Below are 16,129 nucleotides of genomic sequence, written 5' to 3'. Positions count from 1 at the left end.
TTCTCCAAAGTAGTTGTAAATCACAATAGTTTTTGAAGACAAATTTGTGACTGGCTTCTACAAATGATTGTAATGACTCCTGTGTAAAAGTATAGTCCCTATTAAAAAGTTTTCTGATGTAAGTTGGTGTAGCCTATGGAAAACAGTGTGGAGGTTCCTCAGAAAACTAAAAATAGAATTACCATATGATCCAGCAATCCCAATTCCACTCTTGAGCATATACTGAGATAATGTCACACCATGCTAAGTCGCTTTAGTTGTGTTTGACTCTGTGTGACCCCCATGGACTGTAGCACACCAGGCTCCTCTGTCGAAGGGATTCTTCAGGTAAGAATACTGGAGTGGGTTGTCATTTCCTTCTCTAGGGGATCTTCCTGACCCAGGGATCAAATCTGCATCTCTTAAGTCTCCTGCATTGGCAGGTGGGTTCTTTACCAGTAGCACCACCTGGGAAGCCTCACTGAGATAATACTATGATTCAAATAGATACGTGTACCCCTATGTTCAGAGTAGCACTATTCACAATAGCCAAGACATGGAAACAACCCTAATGTTCATCCATAGATGAATGGATAAAGAAGATGTGGTACATATATACAATGGAATACTACTCAGCCATAAAAAAGAACAAAACAATGTCATTTGCAGCAATATGGATTCAGCTAGAGATTATCATACTACATGAAGTCAGAAAGACAAAGACAAATACCATGCAGTACCACTTATATGCATAATCTAAAATATGGCACAAATGAACCTAACTACAAAACAGAAACAGACTCCCAGACATAGGGAACAAACTTGTGGTTGCCAAGGGGGAGGGAAGGACGGGCTTTGGGATTAGCAGATATAAAGTATCATATATAGGATGGATAGACCCAAGGTCCTACTGTTTAGCACAGGGAACTATATTCAATGTCCTGTGGTAAACCATAATGGAAAAGAATATTTTTAAAAAATGTAAAAATAATTCCCTGGATGGGGAAGAGGGTGGGGTTATGTTACTCTAGTTCTTTAGGAACTAGAATAGTTCTAATTTCACTTTTTCTTTGCCTCTAAATAATAAAACACATTGAACAGTTAGCTGTATTCTCTGAGAGGTAAAAAGAATAGGAGTTTGATGGGAAAATTGTGTGGAAAGCTCTGTCCTATCTCTCTTGTGACATTGGCGTCTAACAGATTTCCTAGAAATGATGGTACTAGTTTATCACACCATGACCAAAAATTAAACTGAGAAAAACTTCTGTAGCAGTGAAAGTTTTAACTTCTAATTACCAATTAAAACCTGACAGCAACACTCTTCAAGAATTGATATCATTAACTGTGCTTTTCCCCTGCCACTCATATGATAATTATCTGGATTACTTTATATTTTGTCTTCTCCAGATTTTTTCCTATAGTCTATTTCTGCATAAATATTTAATACAGTTAAATAGGGTGATGAAAACCTGACTGTCTTCTGGAAGTTGAACCCAAACAGCAAGGGGTACTGGATGTTTGGGTTGGATTTTATTCTCTTTGCCAATTTAGTGTTTCTGAGTATAGGTACTGCCAAAATTCAAAGATACTATGAAAATAAAAAGCAGGTACTGTGGAAACGAGAGTGTATTTGAACTAAACCCTTAACAGAGAGATTGATTTGGGAAGCTTTGGTTCCTTAATAATATGATTTTTAACTCAATTATTTCATCACAGAAAGATGATAGTAGAGTGATATTCTAGGTTTCAAAAAATATCTCCAAATTAAGCTTTTCCAGGAAGAAAGGCTGGAAAAAATGACACTGGGTACAAGGCTTGATGGCAGATTACGATTTGTCACGGCAGGACATCATAAAAGACCTCTTTCATCCATTCTTGCCTACCAGTCATCAGGGCTAATAGATCTGGGGTCCAGTTCTGGAGCACGTTTATTTTCATTATTTTTAAATAGGACCACATTGGGTGTTTCAGTAACAATAGTGCTTACATCACATGTGACATGAAATGGAATTAGAGTCTATAAACTCAAATGCTACACGCTATCAAGTTTTTTCACTGCTGTGCATTGAATTTGCATAATTTAGCTCCCCGTGTTCAAACACACGCGTTCACAATAGTTTGAGAAATTTCCTGAAATAAAACTCCTACCTATTAATTTGAAGTTTCTTTGAAGCTGCTTCTTTCAAAACAAAGAGAAATAAAATCTAGAGCAGTTTCTCTTTAACACTATCTTTTTAAGGTGTTAAGTCCTAGAAGGAAGAGCCTGCATGTGAAATCCATCACAAATCTTCCACCATGGGTGTAATGTGGGCAGTGGAGAATTTAGTAACTTCCATAAAGGAAAACTGGAGTCATTTTTTTAAACATGAATCTCGTGTATAATTTCATGTCTGGCAGTGTGGACTAGTGAAATACATAACATTATAAATAATGGACTTTTAGGCCTCTCCTTAACAACCACAGTCAGGTACACATTTGTAGGGCTTCATGGCTACGATACAATCAGAGCAGCCGGCAGCACTGAAATCATTCCAGAAGCTTCCGCTGATCCATCTATTCATCATATAATCTTCATATGAGCCCCAGTCATTCCTGGTAATAGTCACCTCTCCAAGACTCACACCCCTGGAGTTCTTAACCCCAACATTTTTATTCTTTCTTCTGCCACCCCTGGGTGCTATTTTTATCCCCTTCTTGGCTCCTAGGATGTAAAAAGCCTGCTCTCCCAGTATTTTTTCTCTGCCTGTCCCTCACCAACCAACGTCTTATACTTTTACCCTCTTGATAAAAAACACCCCTTGCCAAAACCCTTATTTTCTTTCTCCTCTTTTTCTCATTATATATATTTTCAAAAAATTTTTTGGTTATTTATTTAGGATGTACCAGGTCTTAGTTGAAGAAGGCAGGATCTTCATTGATCATGCAGGCAGCATGTGTCAGATCCAGTTCCCTGACCAGGGACTGAACTTGGGCCCCCTGCATTGGGAGCATGGAGTCTTAGCCACTGGACCACCAAAGAAGTTCTTTTTCACTTAAATATATTAATGTATTTCCTAGCATCATATTGAAGTTCTCTGTCCTCTACTAAGAGGGCAAGTGCTAAGACATCATCAAACTGGGCTCTAGGCCTGACCTTGCACAAGGCACTTTTCTGTCTGCTTTCTTATCTGTAATCGGAGGAGAAATTGATCCTATCATGCAGACTGTTCTAAAAGTTAAGATAACAGACAGTCCTTAGAGTAGCAGAAGGCCCCTCAGGAAACACCTATTACTATTAATATTATTATCATTATTAATGTTTGCCTTCATTTCAAACGACATCTGGAGGTTCTTCCCATCTGAGTACTCATCCTTTTTTTTTTTTTCCTCAGAATTCAGGATGAAGTTAAAGCAGTGCAAAAAGCAGTAACCACAGAGTAATACTTAAATTCTATGCAGTGGTAACTGCTCTCCGCACTGTTTCCTAGACTGACTCACAAGTATTCAGGAAGCCTGTTTGTCATATCAAGTGCCTGGCCGGAGCTCATGTGAGTCGTTCAGTTGTGTCCGGCTCTTTGCCACTCCATGGACAATAGCCTGCCAGGCAAGAATACTGTTCTCCAGGCGAGAATACTGGAGTGGGTTCTCACTTCCTTTTCCAGGGAATCTTCCCCACCCAGAGATCGAACCCCGGTCTCCGGCACTGCGGGAAGATTCTTTCCCATCTGAGCCACAAGGGAAGCCTATCTTGTCACATCAAGTGCCTGGGCCAGTGCTCACAGCATCACTCTCATTTTAAAGATGAGAGGCCTCAGGCCCAAGAACATGAAACAATGAAGGAATAAACTAATGTCAAACATCATGAATTTACTAAATGCCACCTAACTGTAAGCTTTAAAGTAGTAAATGTTATGTATATTTTACCACAATTTAAAAAATCATTTGGGAGGGAAAAAGAGAAAAAGAAAGAAACTCAACATTGTCCGTATTCAGGATGCTGATCCAAATTCTGTTCTTGCCATTAAACTACCAGTGCACTCCCCCTGGCTTGCTGTCCTTGCAGGAAACTCAAAATAGCTTCTAAGGCCTCCACGTTCCAGACTTTGCCACGGAGAACTGGGATCTGGGGTAAATGCAACTGCTTCCTTTCTCCCTGGGGGCTGTAGTTCCTAATCCTTCAGACTCAGCCAAACTAGAAAGGGAAACCTCTCCTTCCAGAATATCTGGCGGGTACAAGAGACTCGCGCAGAGGAAGTGGGTTCTTAGCTCAGCAGTTGAGCGGATTCTCAAGCTGTAAGTCTGACTGCTCAGGGGAAGGCCCAGCGGCCAGGACTTGAGCTCAAATAGCCTGAAGGCGGGCGGGGCGGGGGCGGGACCGAAGGCGGGGCCTGGCAGGAACGTGCTGGGCGTGGCCGAGTCTGGAGCGCAGCCCAACAGGAGCCCATTGCGAGTAGTCTTAGGTCGGGGGCGGGGCCGACGGGCGCCTAGTGGGCGTGGCCGAGGGCAGGTGGGCGCGGTCAGGGCCGGAGGGCAGGGAAAAGACTAGACCGGAGGGTGAAGTGGGCGGGGATTGGGGACAAGTCAAAGACCCGGAAAGTTGGCCCTGCAGAGGGTCCCCAGGGAGAAGGCGGCACGCAGCAAGTGGAGGGAAGGAGCCCTGGAACCGGAGCGGGCGCGGGAGCTGTGGGCCCGGTAGGAAGGGTGCGGTCGCTGTACAGCTGGGCGCGTGAACTCCTGCAGGGACCGTGGCGAAGGTCCCGCCTCGGGAAGGAGTCCCTAAGGCTTTGGCTTCTTGCTGCCTTTCTCCTATCGCTCTCGGGGAAGCTGCAAAAACGGGGATCTTGAGGCTGCGGGAGGCCTGGGAGACTGGTCTAGGCTTGCCGGTGGCTTGTTGCCCCGAAGTCTGGTGGTGGTGGTTTAGTCGCTAAGTCGTGTTCGACTCTTTGGATCCCATGGACTGTATATAGCCTGCCAGGCTTCTCTGTCCATCGGACTCTCCAGGCAAGAATACTGGAGTTTCCATTTCCTTCTTCAGTACCGAAGTTTAAAGTCCTGCACAGTCAAGCTTGAAACCCGAGATTCAGAGTCCCGCTCAGAGCGAGGCCGAGGGCCCCTCGTGGCTCCAGCTCAGGGTTGGTGGGCAGAAGTGCTCTGGGGTCGTAGTTGGGCAGAAGTGCTCTGGGGTCGTAGTTGGGCAGCTGTGCTGGTTTTCACTTCTGGGGTCGTAGTTGGGCAGCTGTGCTGGCCTCAGGGTCATCTTTTCCACGCTTGTTCTCCTTTATAAGCTTTGAAATCATACCTCTAAGCCTTGGGCCTCAGCTTGCCGCTTTATTTTACTGTCGTGGTCTTTCCATTGTAAATACTCCAGATACACTTAGGTGCGGATATGATCATGGTATTTACAGCCGTGATGTGATATTTTGAAGATGCCTCAGGTGCAGAGACACCTGGGGTGGGGAGACGTTTAGAGAACTTCCTCCATGTGTAGACACATGAGTCTATTCATCCTTAAATCACTTCCAGTGGAGAAAACTGACAAGCATTGACTCCTATCCTAAAGAATCTGTCACGTTCACTGTCATATAGAATGAATATCAGTAAGAAAAAGGCCCTAAGAAGTAGAACACCTCCTTGGCCAGTTACATTTTATTTTACATTGGCAGGAGGGGTGTACAGCTTTTATCCTGAAGGCCTGCTGTAATTCCAGAAATAACCAAGCCCCTTCGAAAAGAAATCTCAGTGCAAGAGGCAAAGAAAAAGAGATCAGACAGCTGACTGACTGCTGATAGCAAGATAGCAACTTAATTTTTAAAAGGATAAGAGTTCTACTTTATGAAAGGCTGTGTTCATTTGTGGAGCCTAGATGCTGCTTTATTATTATAAAAGTGACTAAACTATATGTAATGTAGATTTTTTAAAATAAATATTCTGTTGTTGTTCAGTCGCTAAGTTGTGTCCAACTCTGCGAACCCGTGGATCGCAGCATGCCAGGCTTCCCTGTCCTCCATTATCTCCTGGAGTTTGCTCAGATTCATGTCCATTGAGCTGGTGATGCTATCCAACCATCTCATCATCTGCTACCCTCTTCTTTTGCCTTCAGTCTTTCCCACCATCAGGGTCTTTTCCAGTGAGTTGGCTCTTTGCCTCAGATGGCCAAAGTACTAGAGCGTCTGCTTCAGCATCAGTCCTTCCAATGAATATTCAGGGTTGATTTCCTTTAGGATTGACTGGTTTGATCTCATTATACACTTTGCAGTGCGTATAGTTAAAATTTGACCCAGATAGGAGCAAAGAACAACAGATCATTTACAGTCTTGAAAAGTCTATCCCCATGTATTTAATGCCTTCTTAGTCTTGTGCTTGGCCCTAAGATCCCTGGTATTGTAGTAGGTAGTGGACCCCTATGTAAGGCTTGTAGAAGTTGTTCTCAGAAATAAGCCTGAAGACAAAATAATGAACTACAGAGAATGGGAGGAGCTTTCTGACCTTGGAAAATATCCATTCTTGTTACCATATGCTTTAAAGTGTTACTATATGAGGAATCTTTCTTCTACATATCTTATATACCTGAGTCAACCAAACAGTAACACTGCTGAGAAGTCCTTAAGCTGTGTACTGCCTATGAACATCACTGTTAATAGGAAAACCTGAGATGGTTGTTGAATACGTTTTTCATATACTGAACACGGCATCATTCTGTTTCTCAGTGGTTCATGTTTTTCTAAAAATGTTTCATTTAAAAAAAGCCTTCTCATTCATAGACTTTCCTCCCTCACTTAAAAAAAAAAAAAGGAAGACGAAAAATAAAATATCTGCTCCCACTTAGTCATCTGGCATAAACTGGCTCTGTGGTTCTGACGACCTGTTTCATGAAACCATTATCTCTCTGAGTACAACTGTCTCTGCCTGCTCAGCATGGGAGTCCTAAGTGTTATCCATGTCCTGTCCCCTTCCAATGAGGCATGGCCACGGAGCTGCCTTGGTTAATTCAATATAAGTGGAGTGACCTGTGTCACTCCCAGGTGGAAGCTTTAAAAGCCAGTGAGAGGCATACCCCACTCTCCCTCTGCCAGAGTGACCACTGGTTTTCTAGACAGTGGCTGTTCTGTCAGCCTGGAACACAGAATGAAGACAACCAGCAGAGTCCCCATCACTCTGTGTTAGACACAGTGTGAGCCAGAAACCAGCTTCTGTTGGGTTTAGGCCCCAGGGTTTGGGGATTTGTTTGTTAAATCAGTATAACCTAGCCTATCCTGACTAATACAGCCAGGTAAGGTCTGAGTTACATGCCTCCAGGGATTACTGGTTTCCAGCTTATCAGATATCTTGGGAGCCTAAAAGAGGGAAGGTTCTGTAAGAAGTGTGCTACTGTGACCAGTGTTCCTTTTTAACTATCAGATGAGATAGAAGGTAGACTTGTTTCCAGAACACTCAAGTCAACTTTGTGATTTTAATCAAAGGTGAGGAAGATGGCATTTAGATGTTTAATCATGTTCTCTAAGGGCAGCAGGTGTTAAAGTGTAAAGTACATAAAAGTTCAATGTCCATAAGGGATAGGAATTAAGGCTGTCATTTTCAGCCTTAATTGCAATTTATATATAAATATATGCATAAATATATAAATATATTTATATCTATAGATACAGATATATTTATAAATACATAAAATGTAAATATTTTATATACTTAAAATATATAGTATAAAATGTATATTTATATATATAAATATATCTTGTATACTTATAAAATATAAATGTATTTTTCTATATAAATACATTATTTAAAATTTTAGCATTCTTCCCAAATTTTCTGATATAGAGGAAGGTTCACAGATTCATTGTTAAGAGACAGTTCTTTCCAAATGTAGTTATATCAATAGATGCATTGCAGAAATTATTTTGTCACCAAGGGACACTTGAAATGAATCATCCATACTTACCATTGACTACTTTCTAATTTTTTTTTAAAGCAGCCTCAAACAATACTTTAAATATCATTTCCTTGCTTCCTTATTTCAGATCTAAGAGGATCAGACCTAGATTTTGCTCTCCCCATGCATGAAGCAATGTGTTCCCTCTTTTCCTCTGACTTAAACAGAAGTGAAGCAGGGAGCGTTTTGCTTAGGGCAGAGCCATGCTGCCTTCTTAGGAATGTTGGCTATAAATCCAGTCTCCCTAGAGGTTAACAATCAAAGTTCTCCCCCTCTCTTACTCAGACGAATGATATGATGATGATAAATGGCTTGGACATGGCTGCCCTGAGCACTGGTGTGATGAATTATGTTGTTCAGGGCATGACCAAAGATCCTCCACTGTCAGTCGGCCACACTGAATATTGGCAGTTTTCCTAAGTAGCTTTCTGCCAATTTTGGTCTGTTTTGCATATTAAATTCTCTGTTCTCACTGGTCATGGTTTTAGTTCTTAATCATCTCTGTCTTCCTCTGAATTCACTTAGCTAATTAACCTTTTGCTTTCTCTGTTCCCTATTCACTAAAAGGCTGGTCTGTGTCTCCCAGTTGTGTTCAGTAAACACGGAGTCTTTCGTCACAGAAACTGTTAAAATAATAATTATTAGTCCTTTCCATTAAATTCAGAGTAATGGTAGCTTATCTCGCAATGGCTTAATTGGGTAATTATTTAGTGTTTGGAAAACACTTTGAAGACTCTATTGGTAAATATTATTATGAATTTAATGTTCTGTGTGCAATTGAAAGTGCACTGCAACCACAAAATCCTTAGTATTTTTGTGTACCAAAAAGATGTCTTTCTTAATATTGCTATTTTCAAACTTGTATATTATTGATTTTTGAAATATTTAAAATATTTTCTTTCATACAATCTCAAAGTTATCATGTTTATTCAGTCACATTTCTAGATCTCATGTACTACATTCCTTATGCCTCTGAGAAGTTAGACATTATATTCTTGGTCTGTGAAAGTTTGTAGGAAATAAGAAGTGGATTCCCTGGTTCAGGGGTATTTCACATTACACAGCTGCCACATCTGTTGTGTGTGGTATCTGCTTAACTTTTCAGCAAGCTTTTCTATTAAGCCCTGACAAATAACTGCAATAATGATTTATTTCCTCTCAGTCTATACACTGAGCTGTCACCTCATTGGCATCAACATTTGTCAAAAAGGATTAGATTATATTGCATATGCCTGGCCAGACTCTTGACAAATTTTCTACTCACTTGATAGACCCAGAGCCCCCTGGTGTAATTAAAGGCCACTTCCATGGCTTGGACTACACGACCTCTATTACTGACTGTATTGGTTTGCTAGGGCTGCATAACAAAATATCACAGGCTGGGTGACTTAAACAAAAGAAATTGATTTTCTTCATTTTTCTGGAGGCTAGAAGTCTGAGATCAAGGTTGTAGGTAGATTTGGTTTCTTCTGAAGTTTCTCTTTTTGGCTTGTTCATTACCCGCTCCTCCCTATATCGTCACATGGTCTTCCCTCTGTGTCCTAATCTTTTCTTCCAACTACATGAAATAGTCTGCTAGATTAGGACCTACTGTAACAAACTCTTTTTAATATAGTTTCCTTTTTTAAAGACCCTGTGTCCAAATACTGTCACATCCTGAGATAGCAGGGGTGAGGACTTGAACCTAAGAATGTTTAGAGAGGGTACAATTCAGCCCATCAGACTAGCCTACAGTAATAATGGTCTCTGTGTGTGCTCATTTGTGTCCAGCTCTTTGTGACCGCATGAACTGTAGCCTGCGAGGCTCCTCTGTCCATGGAATTTTCCAGGCAAGAATACTGGAGTGGGTAGCCATTCCCTTCTCCAGGGGATCTTCTTGACCCAGGGATCAAACTTGGGTCTCCTGCATTGCAGGGGGGTTCTTTACTGTCTAAGCCTCCAGGGAAACCCAGTGGTCTCTAGAAACTACCATTTTTGGAGGGTTTAAAAAAATTATCAAATTTGAACAATCAAGTGATAACTACAAATTTTTGTAGAGCCTACTCAGTTCAGGAACCTCTTAACATTACTTGGAGGAGAGCTTTATGTTTGTGACTTAAAAGACTGAACTGATGAAAATCAAAGCAACATGATTAGATGAATTCTACATAGTGTATTAAGCTGTTAACCATAAAATGCATGTAAGCAAGTATATCTTGCTGTCTAAACTATCACCATCCAGATATTTGTGATGACAACTAGCACATATTTTTAACCTAGAATATCCTCTCTGAATCAAAAACATGCCTTGACTAGTCTGGCATCAAAAAGGGTAACAGGATATAAAATACACTTTGGTCCTATCGCACATATTTTCCCTGAAGGGTGACATCTTGTGCTCCTGCTGTAAGATGTGTTCTGAATCTCTGCCTCCTTATTATCAGCTGAAAATGTCCATGAAAGCAGAAGAGTCTCTGAAGAAAGATGATGAACCAAGAGGAAGTTAGATAAGCTCTTATATTTGAAGAAATATTGGGAACGTGAAAACCTCAAAGACGTCGATGTCCCCTGTCTGCATCAACCATGCACACTAGAGTTGATACTGGAAAACTTCACCATGTTCAGCTTCAGAACAGAATTATAGTTTTTTTCTTTTAAAGCTCTTTTTAAAAATGCCTTTTGCAGTAAACGGATAGCCAGAAATCCTTAGAGGATTGTTATGTGGGTTTGTAAGAGTATGTTAGTAATATTTGGGATAATTGGTTGAATGGTTTTGCATGAGCTGTGAAATATTATTTTCCCTTCAAAAACTTTGTAGTTGGAATTACTGTTGAAGCTCTGTGATGATACATAAGGGTTCATTACACTAATCTTTCTATATTTGTAAACTTTTAAAATGTCCACATTAATAAGTTCAAATAAGAGAATTCTTTCTTCAAAGATGAAATTAATTATGTATATAATTATGTAATCACATAATCATATGAATGTATAATTAATTTCTTCTTTATATATAATTATATATATATATCTCCTGTAATGCACAATTTGGTACCATCACATTTAGAGGGACAGATTAAATTTGAACAGTAAGGTATGCAGGTTTACATAAGAGAATATACACATAGGTAGAATGTGGTTTTCACTACCCATCATCCCATAGAAAAGTATTGTTGAAACCTTTACCCAGGAAAGGCTACAAGGATGTCTTTGCTAGTTTTAGCCTAGATTATTTGACACATGTTCTTATTTATCACTTCCTGGTCTATGGCACGTCTATCATATCATGAGTCAGTGCTTTTCTACAAGTTACAGAGTTTCCCAGGCTGCAGTTTCTCCAAGTTCAGTTTTTAACTTCAGCGCCTCCATTTGCCACTGCACAAATTCACGTAACACAGGAATTTCAGAAGGGCCACTGGCCTCCAGTGCAGATCTAAGGCCTAAACACTGATTCCCTTTGGCTTCTGTGTTCTTTTGAACTTGCCCCAGTATCAACCAAGAAAGAATAGTTTCCAAGTATTCTTCTTTCTCCTGTGGAACTAAATATCTGGGAGCAACTGAGTGCATAAGTAGTGAAGATTCTGCTGTTTTAAGTACAGACATGATGGAGACTTTGACCTTACAGCCGTATCTGCCCTGCTACGTGTCTTTCTGACCTTCTTCATTCCTCCCAGGTATTGCCTTTTTAACTTTTTGTCCATCAGAGTATTTCAGTGGAAAAATTAAAATATGTCAAGCTAGGAGATTCAAGTTTAAACAGTCCTCATGCAGATTCTACATAGTTCTATATATTCTTGCCTACTGAATGTCATTGAATTGTTAAGATTTAAAATATATACAAGAACATATACAGTTTCTAGCATTAGGGATATTTCGTGGGCCTTTGCTATTACGTATTCTTGCCACAGTGAGCTCAAAATGATTAGTTTCTAAATTATTTTGCTTTTAAAAATCAGAATTGCAATTTTTTTTAATGTGGAGCTTTCATAAGGCATTGTGTAAGGATACTGTGTTATCTGATGAAGCTGTTTCCACTTACTTATTTTTATTTTTGTTTTTAGTAATAATTTGGCTAAAATAAGTTTTCATTAAGAAAAGTGAAAGTGTTAGTCGCTCAGTCATGTCTGACTCTTCACTACCCCATGGACTGTAGCTTGTCAGGCTCCTCTGTTCATGGGATTCTCCAGGCAAGAACACTGGAGTGGATATCCATTCCCTTCTCCAAGGGATATTCCCAACCCAGGGATCGAACCCAAGTCTCCCACATTGCAGGCAGATTGGTTACTGTCTGAGCCACCAGGGAAGCCCAAGTTTTCATGAATTATTCTTATATAATGTGATGATTTTATAACACTGTCACTAAAGGAGAGTTTATTTATATCTTGTTTCTCTAAAAAGAGTGATGTATTAAAACTTTAGAGTTTTACTCTATAAAAATTGGAAAACTTACTAAGTAGTTTTACTGTCTGACCACAGTGTCTCGATCTATAGTTTTTTACACCATATAATATCACATTTATATTTTTATATCCACATCATTTAAAATGATGTCAATTATAGGATCAATGAAAAGGTCTGAGAATTAAAACTGGATAATAACTTTCTCTGACTAATTAGAAGTCAAGATTATATTTCTGAGATGTTGTGGGGATGTTACCTCCAGAACAGGAATTAGTTCCTTAGTAGGCCAGAAAAATTAAATGTGTTACAAGACATTGCAGAGATGTTAAATGTCATTTAAAAAATTCATTCATTTTCAATCAGAGGATAATTGCTTTACAGTATTGTGCTAGTCTCTATCATACATCAACAGGAATCAGCCATAGGTATACATATGTCCCCTCCCTCTAGAACCTCTCTTCCACCCCATCCCACACGTCTAGGTTATCACAGAGTACCTGATTTGAACTTTCTGTGTCTATGTCATCAGAGTGAATGAGTAAATTCATCATTCATTGGTATTCATCAAATTTGATTCACTCTCATATCATCTTTAAGAGTGTTTGCCCAACAAGGACCTAATGTACAGCACAGGCAACTCTGCTTAATGTTATGTGGCAGCCTGGATGGGAGGGGGTTTGGGGGAGATGGATCCATGTATCTGTGTGGCTGAATCCCTTCACTGTTCACCTGAAACTATCACAACATTGTTAATTGGCTATACTCCAATATAAAATAAAAAGTTTAATAAAAAAAAAGTTAAAAAAATAAGAGTGTTTGCTATGCCTATGTACTACCTTCACTACTAATGACAATATTTTTCTTTAAACCAACCCATTGTTTTTCTTTGGCCTCATCCTAAGCAAAAATGTCTGAAATCACAGGCTTGCAGTGTTTATTACTTTCTCCCCTAACATATATTAAATAAGTAAATACTTTTTTGAAACATTTTTAAATGTCCATATATCACCTAAAATCAATTTGAACACCAGTGGAGTATATATCACTTTCTGAAAACAGTGACAAAAAACAAGCAAATTGACTTTTTATACTTATCTCACTGCCCACTAAAAAGTAAAATAATTCTTAGTTGAAAAGTTGGCACACAGTCATTTTCAGAATAGTTTCTGCACCTGTACTGTGATGATTAGAAACTCTGAAAACAATAGAAAATGTAATTACCTATGTATCCATATGTCTCAGTGTACACATATACTTAGATAATGGATCATTTTAGCTGGTACTTGGGAAAGAGCCAAAAATTTTCAGTTGCTTAGACCAGTAGGCCCCAACATTTTTGGCACCAGGGACTGGTTTCATGGAAGACAATTTTTCCATAGACCCAGGGTGGAGGTGAGGTGGGGCGAGGTGGGGGATGGTTTCAGGATGATTCACATACAGTAGGGCGCAGGCTCCTATGAGAGTCTAACGCTGCCCCTGATCTAATAGGAGGCAGAGCTCAGGAGGTAATATGAGTGATGGGAAATGGCTATAAATACAGATGAAGCTTTGCTTGCTCACCTGCCTCTCACCTCCTGCTCTGCAGCCCAGTTCTTAACTGAGGGTCCCAGTTAGATAGTCAGCATCATTTATCTGAGGGCTAATCACCACCATTATTTTATATTAGTGCCTCTATTTACTCTTAGTCATAAGCAGTATAAAGGGTGACCATAGAAAAGGAATCATCCAGGTAGCAAAATATTTTTCTTTCATTTGCTAGTAATAATCTGAAGTTAACAGTAAATACTGTAGTATAGTTTGCTATAAGATGGTTTGCCTTGGTGGGAAATCAGAAAAAGAACTAGAAAGATCAATATTTTTTATGTCCCTTGCATAGCAATGTTTCACCTGATTTTCCACTACAGGTATATCCCCATTTGTTTAACATCTAAACACAGTGAGCTCTTGGAGGGGTGGCTACAAAACCAGTTTACAGGTCTTTGAATGTTACTTCACATAGAATCAGAGAAGTTGTATCTGAAAGGAATGTTAGAAATCACCTTGCTTATTCCTTTGTCTTATTAATGAGAAAACAGGCCCACAGACTAAGTGATTTACCCAAAGACACACTCTGAGCAAGTCAACTTTTTTTTTTTGGTAATATAGATGTAGTTGGTAAATTTCTAGCTTGTCTTTCTCTTTGGGAAATAGTGATATTTTCATAAAGTAGTATGCTGTCCCATCTGTGTGTAGTCTTCCATTTTTGGAATACAGCACGTTAGCATTAACTTTTGATGGCACTTAATATATTATATAGCTTCTAGCTTTTTAAAAAATCAATGTATAGCTGATTTACAACGTTGTGTTACTTTCTGCTGTACAGCCAAGTGAATCAGTCATACATGCATATAAATTCTTTCTCATATTCTCTCCTATTATGGTTTATCCTAGGACATTGAACATAGTTTTCTGTGCTATACAGTAGGATCTTATTATCTACCCATTCTATATGTAATAGTTTGCATCTGTTAATCCAAAAGTCCTAGTCCATCCACCTGCCACAGCCCCTCCCCCTTGGCTACCGCAAGTCTGTTCTCTATGTCTGTGAGTCTGTTTCTGCTTCACAGAGATGTTGATATTTTAGATTCCACATATAAGTGATATCATATAGCTTCTAACTTTTGTTTGTATCAAAAGATTAACCTACTGCATATTATCATAAATGATATCTGTTGCCTTCAATACATTTGAACAAGAGAGGGAAACTGGTATTTTTTAAGCAGCATCAAGATTTCAATATATTTCCCATGATAAATAAAATTTCTGTTCTTATGGTTAGTGCTCTTGGATTCAAATCTCCCTGAGTTCCTGATTTTTTCATCTCAGTATGTCTGATAATAAAATAATAGCAAACTGATAACCAAAGGTAATCAAAGTAATTTTTAATATGAATTCATAATGAAAAGTATATGACATGAGTTACTCTGAGCATTAGCCTGAGAAGTGAGTTGAACGTCATGTGGTGCCCATGCAAGAACTCAAGGAAGACTGGGTATCAAGGGCCATAGACTTTACCTATGAAATTAAAAATCACTTCTAAAGGAAGGATAACTAATTTCGTTTATGTAATAATATTGCTCTACAGCCTGTCAGTAAAAGCAGCTTTGAGCACTTAGAAAGCACATCTGTATCTCATTGCGCTGCAATTTTAAAAGTGTCACTAGTTTTTTTGGGAAACTGAGCCATGGCGTAGTTCTCAGATTTCCCAGGCACATATAACTAGAAAAGGGCAAAATTAGCAACCATGAGCCCTCTGAATGCTGATATTTGCCATCACTAAGAAAACAGGCAATCTTTAATAAAGTAAGAGACATGGCCAGTTGGTTAATTCCTCTGCCGTTAATGCGACCGGACAGTCCGTATTCCACATCTGCCCCCTGCGTTTTCAGACCCACAGCAGCTCTGAAGCCTGCGTGTTCTCTCCAGCCACGATCATGAACTCCTCCATCCATCAGCATCTCTAGAACGCCTGCCACAGGCCCGTCACCATGCTCAGTGCTGGCTGTGACCTGACTCTCACTGAACGTTGAGCAGAGAGGAGGGTTCCTTGAGAGTTAGGATAATCCGTTTGCAATTCCCCCACAGTGTCTCCAGAGAAGATCAGAGGCTCCTCCAGTGAACACAGTGCCCTGCCAGGCTCTGCATCACATGCCATTTGTCACTGACACACATAGGCAGTTTACTCTGTGGCTTCAAACCAAGGAGAGTGTCAGGGCCTGGGTGGTGCTTTTCTGAGCCTTGATGTGGTGCTTAGGGAGACCATCTCTGCTCATTCCTCTATTAGTGAGAAAGATCAAGGTCCAGCTTCCAAGCTCTGCTCAG

At 39.8% G+C, this 16,129-nt stretch overlaps 1 protein-coding gene across 2 annotated transcripts in view; it reads left to right on the top strand.

Moving 5' to 3' along the window:
• Window positions 1-4,520: 4,520 nt before the first annotated feature.
• Window positions 4,521-16,129, top strand: part of PTER (phosphotriesterase related) — an 87,484-nt gene continuing 75,875 nt past the window's right edge. Inside the window, exon 1 of one of the 2 annotated variants that reach the window (XM_040248969.1) lies at window positions 4,521-4,650. The gene's annotated coding sequence lies outside the window, so the exon portion shown is untranslated. Of the gene's footprint in view, window positions 4,651-11,519; window positions 11,542-16,129 lie in introns of those variants that run through there. The other variant, XM_040248970.1, reaches the window with a different exon arrangement.

This window comes from Oryx dammah, unplaced genomic scaffold (genome assembly GCF_014754425.2).
Source record: "Oryx dammah isolate SB20612 unplaced genomic scaffold, SCBI_Odam_1.1 HiC_scaffold_10, whole genome shotgun sequence".
Taxonomy (NCBI): Eukaryota; Metazoa; Chordata; class Mammalia; order Artiodactyla; family Bovidae; genus Oryx; species Oryx dammah.
The sequence above is the reverse complement of the archived record's forward strand: the minus strand, read 5'-3'. Positions and strand labels throughout refer to the sequence as shown.